The sequence below is a fragment of the Mustelus asterias genome, chromosome 5 (genome assembly GCF_964213995.1).
Source record: "Mustelus asterias chromosome 5, sMusAst1.hap1.1, whole genome shotgun sequence".
In the NCBI taxonomy this organism is placed as follows: Eukaryota; Metazoa; Chordata; class Chondrichthyes; order Carcharhiniformes; family Triakidae; genus Mustelus; species Mustelus asterias.
This window is the reverse complement of record NC_135805.1, coordinates 136509441-136525425: the sequence shown is the minus strand read 5'-3', so window position 1 is coordinate 136525425 and position 15985 is coordinate 136509441. Positions and strand designations below refer to the sequence as shown.

General features: G+C 47.3%; 1 protein-coding gene across 14 annotated transcripts in view; it reads right to left on the bottom strand.

The window, feature by feature from the left end:
* dst (dystonin) overlaps nt 1-15985 on the bottom strand; it is a 653330-nt gene that overhangs the window by 383777 nt on the left and 253568 nt on the right. The gene's annotated exons all lie outside the window — the stretch shown is intronic.

Sequence of the window (15985 nt, the reverse complement as noted above, 5' to 3'; positions counted from 1 at the left end):
GAGAGAGAGAGAGAGAGCAATCAAGATGATGCAACAGTGGGGGAGAGAGAAAGAGAGAGAAAGCAAGGAGGGACAGACAGGAAGAGGGTACAATAGTTGGGGGGGGAAGGAGTGACAGTGGAGTGTGGGGGAAAGAGAGTGTGGAGCAGTGGGAGAGAGAGAGAAAGGAGAGAGACAGGCAGGGAGAGAAGATTTGGTAGTGTGGCGAGAGTGAGAGAGAGGGGGCCCAACTGTGGGAGAAAGGGAGAGAGAGAGAGCGAGAGAACAACAGTGGGGGAGAGAGAGATAGTGTAACAGTGAGGTGCGGGGTGCTGGGGGAGAAAGAGCGCACGAGAGAGAACAAAGTGTACAACTGTGAGAGAGAGGGGGCGAGAGAGGGTGCAGCTGTTGGGAAGTGTGAGGGTGTGATTGTGGGGGAGAGTGTGTGGGTGTGATTGTGGGGAAGAGTGTGTGGGTGTGATTGTGGGGGAGAGTGTGAGGGTGTGATTGTGGGGGAGAGTGTGAGGGTGTGATTGTGGGGGAGAGTGTGTGGGTGTGATTGTGGGGGAGAGTGTGAGGGTGTGATTGTGGGGGAGAGTGTGTGGGTGTGATTGTGGGGGAGAGTGTGAGGGTGTGATTGTGGGGGAGAGTGTGTGGGTGTGATTGTGGGGGAGAGTGTGAGGGTGTGATTGTGGGGGAGAGTGTGTGGGTGTGATTGTGGGGGAGAGTGTGAGGGTGTGATTGTGGGGGAGAGTGTGAGGGTGTGATTGTGGGGGAGAGTGTGTGGGTGTGATTGTGGGGGAGAGTGTGAGGGTGTGATTGTGGGGGAGAGTGTGTGGGTGTGATTGTGGGGGAGAGTGTGAGGGTGTGATTGTGGGGGAGAGTGTGAGGGTGTGATTGTGGGGGAGAGTGTGAGGGTGTGATTGCGGGGGAGAGTGTGAGGGTGTGATTGTGGGGGAGAGTGTGAGGGTGTGATTGCGGGGGAGAGTGTGAGGGTGTGATTGTGGGGGAGAGTGTGAGGGTGTGATTGTGGGGGAGAGTGTGAGGGTGTGATTGTGGGGGAGAGTGTGAGGGTGTGATTGCGGGGGAGGGATTGTGGGGGAGAGTGTGGGGGAGAGTGTGAGGGTGTGATTGTAGGGGAGAGTGTGAGGGTGTGATTGTGGGGGAGAGTGTGGGGGTGTGATTGTGGGGGAGAGTGTGAGGGTGTGATTGTGGGGGAGAGTGTGAGGGTGTAAGACAGTAAGAGGAGTGGAAGAGAGGAATTTGGAGAGAGGGAGGTAATGATGGAATTTAGAAGCATAATCCCATTTGTGCTGTCAAAAACAAAGCAGCCAATTTGCACAGAGCAAGTTCCCCTCAACACTGATAAACAAAAATCTTAAGTATTGTTGTTGGTTGTGTGATATACATTGACGAGAAGAGCAGGAAGATATCCCCATCTTTGAAATAATGCTGTGGATTCTTCAGCCAGAAGGTGGTGAATCTGTGGAACTCTTTGCTGCACAGTGGTTAGCACTGCTGCTTCACAGCGCCAGGGTCCCGGGTTCGATTCCCGGCTCGGGTCACTGTCTGTGTGGAGTTTGCACATTCTCCTCGTGTCTGCGTGGGTTTCCTCCGGGTGCTCCGGTTTCCTCCCACAGTACAAAGATGTGCGGGTTAGGTTGATTGGCCAGGTTAAAAATTGCCCCTTAGAGTCCTGAGATGCGTAGGTTAGAGGGATTAGCGGGTAAAATATGTGGGGGTAGGGCCTGGGTGGGACTGTGGTCGGTGCAGACCCGATGGGCCGAATGGCCTCCTTCTGCACTGTAGGGATTCTATGATTCTATGACAAGGCTGTGGAGGCCAGGTCATTGAGTGTATTTAAGACAGAGATACATCGGTTCTTGATTAATAAGGGGATCAGGGGTTATGGGGGAAAAGGCGGGAGAATGGGGTTAAGAAAAATATCAGCCATGATTGAATGGCAGAGCAGACTCGATGGGCCGAGTGGCCTAATTCTGCTCCTATGTCTTACGGTCTTATGGTCTTTACCTCCAACTGAATGGTAAATCACTGACCTACCATCTGATGAGAGGGCCACCATCTCAAACATTGCAGCTCTCCTTCAGAATTGCACTGGACTGGCTTCGTAGGGAGCTTGAAGTTAAGTACCGAACCACTCCAACCGGCAAATAGGAGTAAAATTTGCCTCGTGAATTGGCTTAGAATTATCAAAATATCAGCTTCCCAAACTGTCTCAGTGTTTTGGAGCAAAATATGGAATTCAAAATTCCTTTCTGGATTGGTAATTTCTTGGCCCACTATGCAAAGGAAACATGCCATCCTTCCGAGTCCAATCTCTACGTAACTCCAGTCCACACACCAAAGTGATTCTTAACTTTGCTCTGAGTGGCTAAGCTACCCACAGGCCCCCCACCACCACCACCACATTGTGGCTTGGGAGGTAACTCCTCACTGACTGCAATCATATCTGGAGCACAGGAGTTCTCCAGGCCAATGGCCCGAAGCCCAATCATCTTCAGTGCTTCAGTGTTGACTTTCTAACCATCAGAATGTCAGAAATGGGGATTTTCACAAATGACTACACAATGTTCAGCACCATTTGCAATTCCTCAGATTCTGCAGCAGTTCAACCCCAAATGCAACAAGACCAGGGGATAACCCTAGTCTGGGCTAAGTGGCAAGCAACATCTGTGCCACATATGTTTCAGGTAAATGAACAAGAGAGAGTTAAACCATTGAGAAAGCAGACACATAGAGAGGAGATGACGCCAGAGTACAAAGCAGATAGAGTGCAAAGTCGGGAATTCTGTTCACACGGGAATTTCTGATAAATCTTTCTCAAGTTTAAATTTAGATTAAGAGTTAGACTCTGACATAGAACTTCCAGACTGCAAGCTGGTTAACTAGCCAGCTAGGCAGGAGCTGTCTGGCAGTGCCAGGCCTCAATCAATCAGCTCAAAGTCATTGTCTTGAATAGGTGTTAATTATTGTAGCAGGAAGCTGAGGCTTGGGAGTGAGTCGCCTGTCCACTGTAAAAGCAGACAGGTTTACAAACTGCACAGAGTAAGGGGATGCACGGAAAGGACATTGTACCCTAATGAAATGTAGACCAAGTGCAAAATTGGGAATTTGAATCAAGCGGGAATTTCTGTTACATTTGTATCAAACCACGGTGGCCCAGTGGTTAGCACTGCTGCTTCACAGCGCCAGCGACCCGGGTTCGATTCCCGGCCTGGGTCACTGTCTGTGCAGAGTCTGCACGTTCTCCCCATGTCTGCGTGAGGTTCCTCCGGTTTCCTCTCTCAGTCCAAAGATGTGCGGGTTAGGTGGATTGACCATGCTAAATTGCCCCTTAGTGTCAGAGGGACTAGCTCGGATAAATGCATGGGGTAATTGGGGTGGGGCCTGGGTGGGATTGTGGTTGGTGCAGACTCGATGGACCGAATGGCCTCCTTCTGCACTGTAGGGGTTCTATGATTCTATCAAGTTTAACACACTGTTAAGAGTTCATCTCTGGCCTAGTGTGGTTGGGAATTTGGTTCACGTGTGAATTTTTGGTGCAGCAGGGGATGTGGTGCTGTTTTTTTGTATCTTTTTTTCTATCTCCAGTTGCTGGCGAGTCTTTTTTACTTTGTCTCCAAGCCAGGAGAGACTAACGTCCTCTTACTTTCACTGTGTAAATTAATAACTAATTAAGTAAATGAGGCGAGACAGACATAGCAGGGACAGCGGTGCGCCATGGCTGCAGCCTGTGGAAATCTATGGAATGCAATGCAATCCCTGATAACCATATTAGCATTTAGTGTCTGCCGCTTGCACAACTGCAGCTCTGTGCTGCTGAGGTGGAGGCGGTGTTGCAGACACTGTGGGGCAGAGGGAGGGAGAGTTGTATGGATGCTTTGTTCCAGGAGGAGTCAAACCACTTAGATCTTCAGGGCTGGTCTAGAAGGGTGTGACTCAGGAGGAAGCAGATGTGAGGAGCCAGCATATAGTGATGGAGGAACCGTGAGCCCTGACTTTGTTTAACAGGTACGAGGTATTTGCTATGTGTGGATGAGGAGAAAAGCAGAAATCTGGATGAGTGGACTGACCATGGCACCATGGTACAAGATGCCATTCAAAGGGAGGGCGGGGGATGTAAAAAGGCCAAAAAGAATTGGTAGTGTTCGGAGACAGTATACTGTTTTTCCTTATTCATTCGTGGGATATGAGTGTCGCTGGCTGGTCAGCATTTATTGCCCATCCCTAGTTGCCCTTGAGAAGGTGGTGGTGAGCTGCCTTCTTGAATCGCTGCAGTCCACGCACACAATGCTGTTGACTCACAATGCCGTTAGGGAGGGAATTCCAGGATTTTGGCCCAGCGACTGCGAAGGAACGGCGATATATTTCCAAGTCAGAATGGTGAGTGGCTTGGAGGGGAACTTGCAGGTGGTGGTGTTCCCATGTATCTGCTGCCCTTGTCCTTCTAGATGGAAGTGGTCGTGGGTTTGGAAGGTGCTGTCTAAGGATCTTTGGTGAATTTCTGCAGTGCATCTTGTAGATAGTACACACTGCTGCTACTGAGCGTCGGTGGTGGAGGGAATGGATGTGGTGCCAATCACGTGGGCTGCTTTGTCCTGGATGGTGTTGTTGGAGCTGCACCCATTGAGGCAAGTGGGGACTAATCCATCACACATAGTATACTTATACTGTGAGGAAACAGATACTATTCTCTGAAGCCACTACTAGGAGATCAAAAGGCTGTGTTACCTGCCTAGTGTCAGGGTTAAGACATCTCCTCACAACTGGAGGAGTGGGAGGATCCAGTCGTCATCGTCCACATATGGACTAACAACGTAAATTCTGATGAGAGAGTTTGAGGGGTTGGGGTCCAAATTAAAATGCAGATTAAATGTAATGATCTCTGGGTGGTTATCTGAGCCTTGTGCCCATTGGCATAGAATCAAGCAGATTAAAGAATTAAACCTGTGGCTGAAAGGGTGCTGTGAGAAGAATGGGTTTCAATTCATGAGGCACAAGCATCAGTGCTCGGGGAAGAGTGAGCTATTTCACTGAAATGGGCTCCACTTAAACTGGTGTCACAGACACTTTAAAAGGTGTTCCCCAAAGTCAATGTGAACAATGTATTCATCTGTGAGTGTGTACATTTCATTCTTGGAGTGAGAAACTTAAGAACAGCTCCTTCCCTGCTGCCATCAGACTTTTGAATGGACCCTCTTTACATTAAGCTGATCTTTTCTCTATAACCTAGTGTGACTGTAACACTACATTCTGCACTCTCTCCTTTCCTTCTCTATGAACGGTATGCTTTGTCTGTATAGCGCGCAAGAAACAATACTTTTCACTGTTTCCCAATACATGTGACAATAATGAATCAAATCAAAATCAAATTCAATTTAAAAACAATCAGGCAACAAAACCCTTTTACTTGAAAGGAAATTGTTAGTTTATTTCACACTATTGGTCTGGAAGTAACTTAAGAAAGGATAAAGTTACTAACACATGCACAAAGTTTAATTACTAAAGGAGATTTTTTTAAACTTATAAAAATTGGAATAATTCAGACTCTATTAGGTTTTGAAGTCGACGTGTTGTCCTGTCTAAGTGAAGCTCTTGAGATTGCAGAGTTGTCTCTGTAGCTGTGATGACTTCCGCTGTCAAATTGCCAGAGGTTGCTTCATTAAACAGGTGAGCTCAATCGATGGAATCAGGTTTACAGGGAGGAGAGACAGTCTCTTACCTCTGTCCTGCAGGCGTGGCACTATTAGCTGCCTAGTTACCTAACAGCAGGCCTGTAGTTGTTTTTAAAGTGCCTTTCCCTGTCTTTCCCAGGGTTGGGCGTTCGTTCCCTGTGGATCTGCCTTTTGTAGGCAGTTTGAACTAGCCTCTCCACGCTTTTTGTTTGCAAGCCAGGACGGCCACTGCATCAACAATGGCCAATCATGTTCCAAAGAAGGAACCTGGTTAGTCCAGGCCCCACCTTAGTCTATTTGAGGACCTATTGAATTCCAAATGTCTTTTGTGGAAACTCTTAGGATAAACAGTCTGGTCCAAGTCCACGCCATCGGAGAAACTCAAGAGATTGCAATCCAAAAACTCTCTGGACCTGATGACCTACACCCAAGATTCTAAGAGATAGCTGCAGAGTTAACGGATGCACTAGCTTTAATTTTCCAAAATTCCTTCGGTTCAGGAACAGTCCCATCAGGCTGGAAAGGGGCAGACGCAACACGTTTTTTTTCAAAAAAGGCAAGAGAGAGAAAACATTGAACTACAGGCCAATTAGTCCAGCACCAGTCACTGGGACAATTCAGGAATCTAATGTTAAGGAAACGTATAGTATGATTAGAAATTAGCATGGTTTTACAAAAGTGAAATCCTGTTCAATAAATGTATTAGAGGGTAGAGGGGAGCCAGTTGATGAGTATAATTGGATTTCCAAAGGCACACAAAAGGCTAATAATAGGCAAGATAAGGGCTCAGAGTTGGGATGATACAGTTGAACGTAGAGAAGATTGGTTAATGAACAGGAGGCAAAGTGTGGGGCATTTTCAAGTAGGCAGGGTTCAGTGAAGTTCTGCAAGGATCAGTGTTGGGGCCTCAGCTATTTACATTCATATTAACGGCTTCAGAGACGTAGACTAATGTATCTGTTTGCTGATGATATAAAGCTGATGGAAAGGTAAACAGTTGGGAGGACACACAGAGACTGTAAAGAAATATAGAGAAGTTAAACGAGTGGGCAACAGATGGCAGATGGAGTATTATGTAGGGAAATGTGAGGCTATTTATCATAGAAATGCAGAATATTTTTAAAAAGATTTAAATGTTAAAGAGACTTGGGTGTGTTCGTACAAGAGGGGTGGATTTTCCCGTTCCGCTCGCCACTGGAATTGTAGCAGGCGGGCGCGTGGACCAGGCAAAGGTCCATTGACCTTGGGCAGGAATTTCTGGTTTTGGGGCGAGCGCGGCCGGAAAATTCCACAATTAGGAAGGCAAAGGACATGTCGGCCTTTATTGCAATGGGATTGGAGTAAAGGAATTCTGCTACAATTGTACGAGATTTTGGTGAGACCACACCTCGAATACTGTGCACAGTTTAGGTTTTCATATTTAAGGAAAGATCTCCATTTTGACAATGAGGGTTCACCAGATTGGGGTGAGAGGGTTGTCCGAGGAGGACAGGGGGAATAAATTGGCTCGATATTCTCTGGAGATCGGAAGAATGAGAGGCAAACTCATTGAAACAAATAGAATTCTGAAGGGGCTTGACAGAGAGGATACAGAGATTGTTTTTGTGAGTTGGAGAATAGAACACTGAGACAAGGAGAAATTACTTCACTCAAAGGTGTAGTGAATCTTTGGAATTCACAACCAAAGAACTGGGGTTGTGGATACTCCATGGGCCATATGATCTACTTCTGCTCCTATTTCTTGTGTTCTTGACACTCAAAAGTATTAGCATCGCCAAACCCCCACATCCACTGAAATTTATTATTAGAAACATATTGGACCAGCCATACAATTGTTACAAGCTGGGAATTATGCAGCGAGTTATTCACCTCTGGCTCTGCAAACCCTATTAACCATTAACAAGACACAAGTCAGGAGTGTGAGGGAATAGTTCCAACTTGACTGGATGAGTGCAGCTCCTCAAGGAGTTCCAACATCCTCCAGGACAAAGTTTGTTTGGTCAAAACCTCTCCAATTGTCTGAGGATCCACCCCCTCCTCCTGCATGATGAGCCACAGCAAAGGCAAAAAGCTTCTTCAGCTACACCTCCAAACTCCTCAACCTCCACCACCCAGAAGGAACAGTACTGAAGGAGTGCTGCACTTTTGGAGGTAGCATATGCTACAACACTGGCATCTACCCGGCAATGAGGAAATTTGCCCAAGTATGTCCTGTGCACAAGAAGCAGTACCAATCCACCCCAGTCAATTGCTACCCCATCAGTCTACTCTCGATCATAAGTCAAGTGATGGAAGGGGTCATCAACAGCGCTATCAAGCGGCACTTACTGAGCAGGAGTTCCTCAGGATAGCATACTGGGCCTAACCGTCTTCCGCTGCTTCATCAATGACCACCTTCCACCAGAAGTGGGGACATTCGCAGAGGATTGCACAATTTTCAGAACCATTCACAACTCCTCAGCTAAAGGCACAGTTCATGTCCAAATGCATCTAGACCTGGACAGTATCCGGGCTTGGGCTGATAAGTGGCAAGCAACATACACGCCACACAAGTGCCAAGCAATGACCATCTCCAACAAGGGAGGATCGAACAATCACCCCTTGACATTCAGTGGCAATATCATCACTGGATCTCTTGCTATCAACATCCTGGGGGTTACCATTGACGAGAAACAAATCTGGACTGGCCAAATAAATACTGTCGCGATGAGAGCAGGTCAGAGGCTAGGAATGCTGCAGCGGGTAACTCACCTCCTGACTCCCCAAAGTCTGTCCACCATCTGTCCACAAGGCACAAGTCGGGAGTGTGATGGAATACTCCCCACTCGCCTGGATGGGTGCAGCTCCAACAACACTCAAGAAGCTCGACACCATCCAGGATAAAACAGCCCGCTTGATTGCTACCCCATCCACAAACATTCACTCCCTCAACCACTGACAAACAGTGGCAGTGTGCGTACCATCTGCACTGCAGCAACTCACAAAGTTTCCTTCGGCAGCACCTTTCAAACCCATGGCCGCTACCAATTAGAAGGAAAAGAGCAGCAGATACCTGCGAACACCATCACCTGGAGATCCCCTCCAAGTCACTCACCACCCTGACTTGGAAATACATCGCCATTCCTTCACTGTCGCTGGGTCAAAACCCTGGAACTCGCTCACTATCAGCACTGTGAGTGCACCTACACCTCATCGACTGCAGCGGCTCAAGAAGGCAGCTCACCGTTACATTCTGTAGGGCAGCTAGGAAGGAGCGATAGGTGGTAGCCTCGCCAGTGAGACCCACACCCCGTAAAATGAATTTTAAACAAATGATGTTAAACCCAAGGCCTGTCTACCCTCTCAGGCAGACGTAAAACACCCCATACGACCAGACGAAGAGAAGCAAGGTGTTGTGAGCTTGCACATCTCCCTCATCGGCAAAACAGATGATTTGGTTATTCATCTCATTATCATTTGTGCGAGCTTGCTGTGCACAGATTGACTGCCATGTTTCTTACATGAAAGCTTCTGGAGTACTTCATTGGCTGTAAAGTGGTTTCGGACATCACAAGTTCACAGAAGGCATGTTAATGTCATCCTTTTCTTTACTAACTGCACACTAAAGTTTATTTATTAGTCACAAGTAGGCTTACATTAACACTGCAATGAAGTTACTGTGAAATTCCCCTCGTCGCCACAGTTCGGGTCAATAACCAGCACGTCTTTCAGACTGTGGGAGGAAACCAGAGCACCCGGAGGAAACACACGCAGACACGGGGAGAACGTGCAGACTCCGCACAGACAGTGACCCAAGCCGGGAATCGAACCTGGCTTCCTGGCGCTGTGAAGCAGCAGTGCTAACCACCGTGCTGCCCCTATGCAGGAGAAAACGACAACAGGGTATGGTGGTCTCACCCGAGTGGCCACAATGAATCTGAGCATTCCAAAAGCTAGTTTCCTTGAGTAAAATACCATTTGGACGGTCCCACACAAGCAGCTTGAATCATAGCTGGAAAGTTGTCGGATCACCCAAAAGCCTTGTGTCACTTACTATTAAACGCATGGCAAAAGATTTCACCAGAGGGTGCTTTAAGGGATATTTTAGTTCCAAAATTATATACCTGGGAGGTACATGGAGGAATCTGCTTGAACAGGCAATGAAGCAATTAGATACAATGTAAGTAAATATCTGAGTCTTCAGCCCAGCCAAGGATTAGGCAGGTTTGGGCATATCGTGGCAAAGCAATCAGCCTCTTTCAACACATCTGTCACAAAGTCCGAGGGAACTGCAGCTGTGTTGCATTATTACATTTCAAGTACTTCCTGCAGCCGGAATTCAATGGCTGCAGGAAAGAAAATCATTCGAATGAGTAAAGAAATAGAACTTGCGTTGGCACGGTGGCACAATGGTTAGCACTGCTGCCTCACAGCGGCAGGGACCTGGGTTCGATTCCCGGCTTGGGTCACTGTCTGTGTGGAGTTTGCACATTCTCCCCGTGTCTGCGTGGGTTTCCTCCGGGTGCTCCAGTTTCCTCCCACAGTCCAAAAGACGTGCTGGTTAGGTTCATTGGCCATGCTAAATTCTCCCTCAGTGTACCCGAACAGGCGCGGGAGTGTGGCGACTAGGGGATTTTCACAGTAACTTCATTGTAGCGTTAAGTAAGCTTAAGCTTTAATTTTATTTATTAGTGTCATAAAAAATTAGCATGGCCAATGCACCTAACCAGCACATTATTTGGACTGTGGGAAGAAACTGGAGCATCCGGAGGAAACCCACGCAGACACGTAGTGCAAACTCCTCAAAGACAACGACCCAAGCCTGGAATCGAACCTGGGTCCCTGGTGCTGTGAGGCAGCAATGCTAACCACTGTGCCACTCCAACTTTACAACCTTCACTTGTTCACAAATCGTGAATTAATGGCGTAAACTGCACTGGAATACCACGCGGTTGCTTATGCGATGTTAATTTGTAAAAAAGGATCCAACACTTTCTGCACTAATCCTCCCTAAACAAATAAATCATGGTTTGCAAAACATTTCCATGGAGACTGGGTTTGATTTTTTTTTGTACAAGAAGGTGAGGAATGTTCACACTCGGCCAACAAATAATTCTGACTTCAGACATTCGGAGGTGCAAAGTTATTTGCAGCTAATTCTGCCACAAGGCACATTGCACTTCTAATCCCACCACCTACACTTGGAACAGACCATCTGGCCATTTATTGCACCAAAGCTTGTGGGAGTGTAAATGAGCCAGACCAGAAACTCCAAGGTGTTTTCTGAAGTCAGTCTAGATCCAAAGTTTTTACCTTTAAATTTGGCATTGGGGGTGAGCATAAAGTGTTTCACTCCGGGTATGATTCAAGTGACCCACTAGGGAGCTTTTATCAAACAAAGTTTATTTAAGAACACAGTTAAACTATAAAAAGAAAAATCTGCAATAACTTTTACCAGTTACAAAAAAAAATGATATTGTGTCAGCCTTAATAGCTAACTTTAATGTTCTAATTCAAACAACACCCACAAACATTCACCCCATTCTAGGCTTGGCACAGAAAGCGAGTATGCTCATGTCATAGATCATAGAAACCCTACAGTGCAGAAGGAGGCCATTCGGCCCATCGAGTCTGCACCGACCACAATCCCACCCAGGCCCTATCCCCACATATTTACCCGCTAATCCCTCTAACCTACGCATCCCAGGACTCTAAGGGGCAATTTTTAACCTGGCCAATCAACCTAACCCGCACATCTTTGGACTGTGGGAGGAAACCGGAGCACCCGGAGGAAACCCACGCAGACACGAGGAGAATGTGCAAACTCCACACAGACAGTGACCCGAGCCGGGAATCGAACCCGGGACCCTGGAGCTGTGAAGCAGCAGTGCTAACCACTGTGCTACCGTGCCGCCATGCTGGATTTTGCAGCTTTCCAACACCTGATGTGAATTCGTCCTTTGGAAGTTGAATTAAAACTCTGAAGCTGGATAGAGATAGAAACACGCTGCCTGCCTCCCAGTAGCTTCTAACAGCAACTGCCAGACAGCAGAATTTTCAACTCCAGGCAAAGAGAGAGAGAGAGAGAGAGAAAGACAGACTACCTGCTTCCACCTGCTTCTAGCCAGCAGCTAAACTGAAACACAAACCCTGGACATTGTTGTGAAAAATAACTGTCCCCCCAGGCATCATCTGACCTGTCAATGATCCCCAAATCAAGCCCCAGTCAGCAACCCCGAGGGATCATTAAAACCCCAGGACACTGCGCTAGCCCAGATTAAAATAAACACGTTATCCATTATCATACTTCAGTAACAATTAGAGGTCACCGCTCACAGACATTTCGGTGCCCAAAATACAATGCTAAGAGCTGCCTGGGAAAACCTGCAAACAAAAAGACTAAAATAGTTTGGCATAACTATAAGGTTCATGGAGGGAGATATAGGAAGGATGTCCGAGGTAGGTTCTTTACTCAGAGAGTGGTTGGGGTGTGGAATGGACTGCCTGCTGCGATAGTGGAGTCAGACACTTTAGGAACTTTCAAGCGGTTATTGGATAGGCACATGGAGCACACCAGAATGATAGGGAGTGGGATAGCTTGATCTTGGTTTCGGATAAAGCTTGGCACAACATCGAGGGCCGAAGGGCCTGTACTGTGCTGTACTGTTCTATGTTCCTATTTCTTCAATGCACAGTATCATCACTGGAGCTTAATATGTGCAACTTGTCCACAATGTTTCCCGACAGTGGCTACACTTCAAAGGTGCTTCATTGGTTGTAGTGCAACTGCGGACATCCTGGAGTCGTGCTGAGCTTCTCGATGAATGCACGTCTTTCATTTATAAAGTGAAGCATATCCAATAAAAATGAAATTTGGCCAAGAGAATTCTTTTTTGAATATGTGGGAGGGAGAATGGTGGAACTGAAATTTCTGCTGGGAAACAGGATCTAGGGATATCAGCCATAGACTCATACTAGGAAACATGATGGGAGGTTTGGAATGATTGACTGGATGGGCCAATGATCGCCTTTTGCCCAAAGCATGACAATGTTGGTCTACGTCACCTCCAATTGCGCATCTATGCATCATTGCAAGATTCTTATGCAATGTTTTAATCAGATAAATGCCTGGCAACCATTCTTTGTGTGCCTTGTCTGGAGACTACATCTTCACTGTTAGACTGAGCACACACTCAAGCAGAAACAATTATTCCAACTGCAATCTTACCAACAACGTCAATCCATAAAAGCCACAGTTTACCCAACCACAACAATTCTACAGACAATTTCTGTAATGGAAGGGCGGATCCCATTTATGGAATTCCATCCCATTGACACTTCCAAAGTTTTAAAAGTTTATTTATTCGTGTCACAAATAGGCTTATATTAACACCACGATGAAGTTACTGTGAAAATCCTCTAGTCACCAGTTCAGTACCTGTTCGGGTACACTGGGGGAGACTTTAGCATGGCCAATGCACCTAACCAGCACGTATTTCGGACTGTGGGAGGAAACCGGAGCACCCGGAGGAAACCCACGCAGACACGGGGAGAATGTGCAGACTCCGCACAGACAGTGACCCAAGCCGGGAATCGAACGCCGGACCGTGGCGCTGTGAGGCAGCAGTGCTAACCACTGTGCTGCCCATACATACAACCCAGAGGAAAGTTCTTAGGAGCGAACAAATCTCCTTTTAACCTTCCCGTGGAAGGATAGTGCCATTATTCTTTTATGATGTGGAGATGCCGGCGTTGGACTGGGGTAAGCACAGTAAGAAGTCTCACAACACCAGGTTAAAGTCCAACAGGTTTATTTGGTAGCAAATACCATAAGCTTTCGGAGCGCTGCCCCTTCGTCAGATGGAGTGAAACCAATATTCACTCCATCTGACGAAGGAGCTGTGCTCCGAAAGCTTATGGTATTTGCTACCAAATAAACCTGTTGGACTTTAACCTGGTATTGTGAGACTTCTTATTATTCTTTTACACAGACTTACGGAAAACAAAATGAAAATTTCACTTTGCGACAATAAGCCACATGAAGTATTTTTTCAAGGAAACTGAGTTTCACAATACAAAGGGTCAGGAAAGCACTGCTTTCATCCTGTCTCAAAAGAAGAAGTCAGAATTGGAGGAATGAAGAGAACTTGGAGGGTTTGGCTGAGATCGGGAGGCCATGGGGGAATTTGAACATGGGGCTAAGAATTTTAAAATTCTTATTCAATATTGGTTTCAATATTGGTTAATGAGCACAGGGTGATGGGTAACTGGGACTGGGTGTGCATTAGGATTTGGGTAGCAGAGATTAATTGTTATTTCATGCCTTACCCTTCTGAAATCAGGAAATCCAGAATGGACCAGGGACCTTATAGAATCATAGAATCCTACAGTGCAGAAGGAGTCTGTACTGACCACAATGCCACCCAGGCCCAATCCCCATAGCCCCATGCATTTACCCTAGCTCGTCCCCCTGACACTGAGGGTCAATTTAGCATGGCCAATCCAACTAACCCGCACACCTTTGGACTGTGGGAGGAAACCGGAGCACCCGGAAGAAGCCAACGCAGACCACAAGGAGAATGTGCAAACCCCACACAGACAGTGACCCAAGCCAAAAATCAAACCTGGGTCCCTGGCGCTATGAGGCAGCAGTGCTAACCACTGTGCCACCATGCCACCCAAACCCAGGGCTCGTCTGGGACCTTCCTTAGCCAACATGCCATTTACCCCGAAAGAGTGATCTAAAAGTACAGTTTTATATCAGAGTCCAAAGCCCATTCCCAAGTCCTTCATTATCCATAATGACGACTGGATTGGGCCATAATTGTTTTCCTAATTGATAACTTTATTATTCTAAAGCAGAAATTACACCCGGCATTCCAATGTTTACTTCAGATTTTTGGCGTCTGCAGCATTTTGCTTTTGGTCACTGCCAAGAATTCCCACCTTGACTTTCTGCTCTCCTATCCGATGAGATTGCTGTTTCTATCTCATGCCCCGTTTCCTCTCTCTCTTGTCTGCCCAATCCCCACTCAGTTCTTGCCTCCACTCGCTCCTCTTTTCCTGACCTCTGGACTTTCTTTCAAAAGCGATGGGGCGGAGATTCTAGCGGAGACTGTTTAGCTGGCTCCCCGCTGGGCGCCATGGCCTCCGCGAGTCTCCAGTAGCCAGAATTCCGGTGCCATCGGCACAGGGCAAAACAAAGGGGGCTAATGGGGGGATGGGGCTCCGCTGCCACTCTGCATTTGGGTTGAGTGACAGAGGGAGGGGGGCCAGCGATCGGGGCTGGCCCATCGGGATGAGGGGGGGATGGTGGTGGTCAGCCTGCTGGGGATGTCGGGGCTGCTGGCGGGGACTGTTGGGGGGAGGGGGTGTTGGGGCTGCTGGTGGGTGGGGGGAAGGGTTGAGGCTGGGCCCTGGCATGTTTCGGGGGGGGCCAGCGATTTACTCCACTTTTTACGCAAGTTTGACACTAAGCATTTTTTGGGGAGAATCGTCCCCGACATCTTTTCCATTTCTGCCAAAAGGTCAGCACTATGAAACATTAATCTGTTTATCTCTCCACATCTGATCTGCTAAGCTTTCCCCAGCAGTTGCTGTTTTCACTACACTGACACCCGTTGCACTCTTTTTGATCATTTCACCAGGTTTATATCAAGTATACGGCACAGAAACAGTCCATTCGATTAACTGGTCGATTCGGGTGTTAATGCTTCACAAGATCCACCCAGATTACTTCATTTTTCCCTTACATTCTTTTCTGTCGGGTACTGGATTCATCCAGGCTGGAATTCTCCAACCTCGCTCACGGTTGGGATCCCCCAGTCCCGCTGCCGTAAATGGAGACTTGACTTAGCGCCAAATTCTCCAGTCCCGCTGGCAACGGTAGCGGTCGTGTGAGGCCGGAGAATTCCGACTTCAGCTTCCTGTTGAATGCATTTACCTCGATTATCTGGGGCTGAAGAGATCAAGGGATAGGGGAGCAAGGGGGGGAAATCAGGATATGGAATTCGGAGATCAGCTATGATCAAGATGGATGGTGGAGTAGGCTCGAATGGCCTACTCCTGCTTCGAGTTTCTATGATTACACCTTGCGGTCGTGAGCTGCACCTTTTTTGTTCTCTGGGTGAAGAAATTCCTCCATTGAACTTATTAGTGACCATCTTATATTGATGATTCGTGCAAGGATTGCAAAGAATGTTTCCTGCATTCTGGCATTGCCAGCAATGCTCATATCTCAGGAACAAATATACAATAAACTTCATACACTTCACACTCTGATGCACGTCAATCGAACTCAAGACACAAGGCTTCGGTAACTGAAGGCTTTT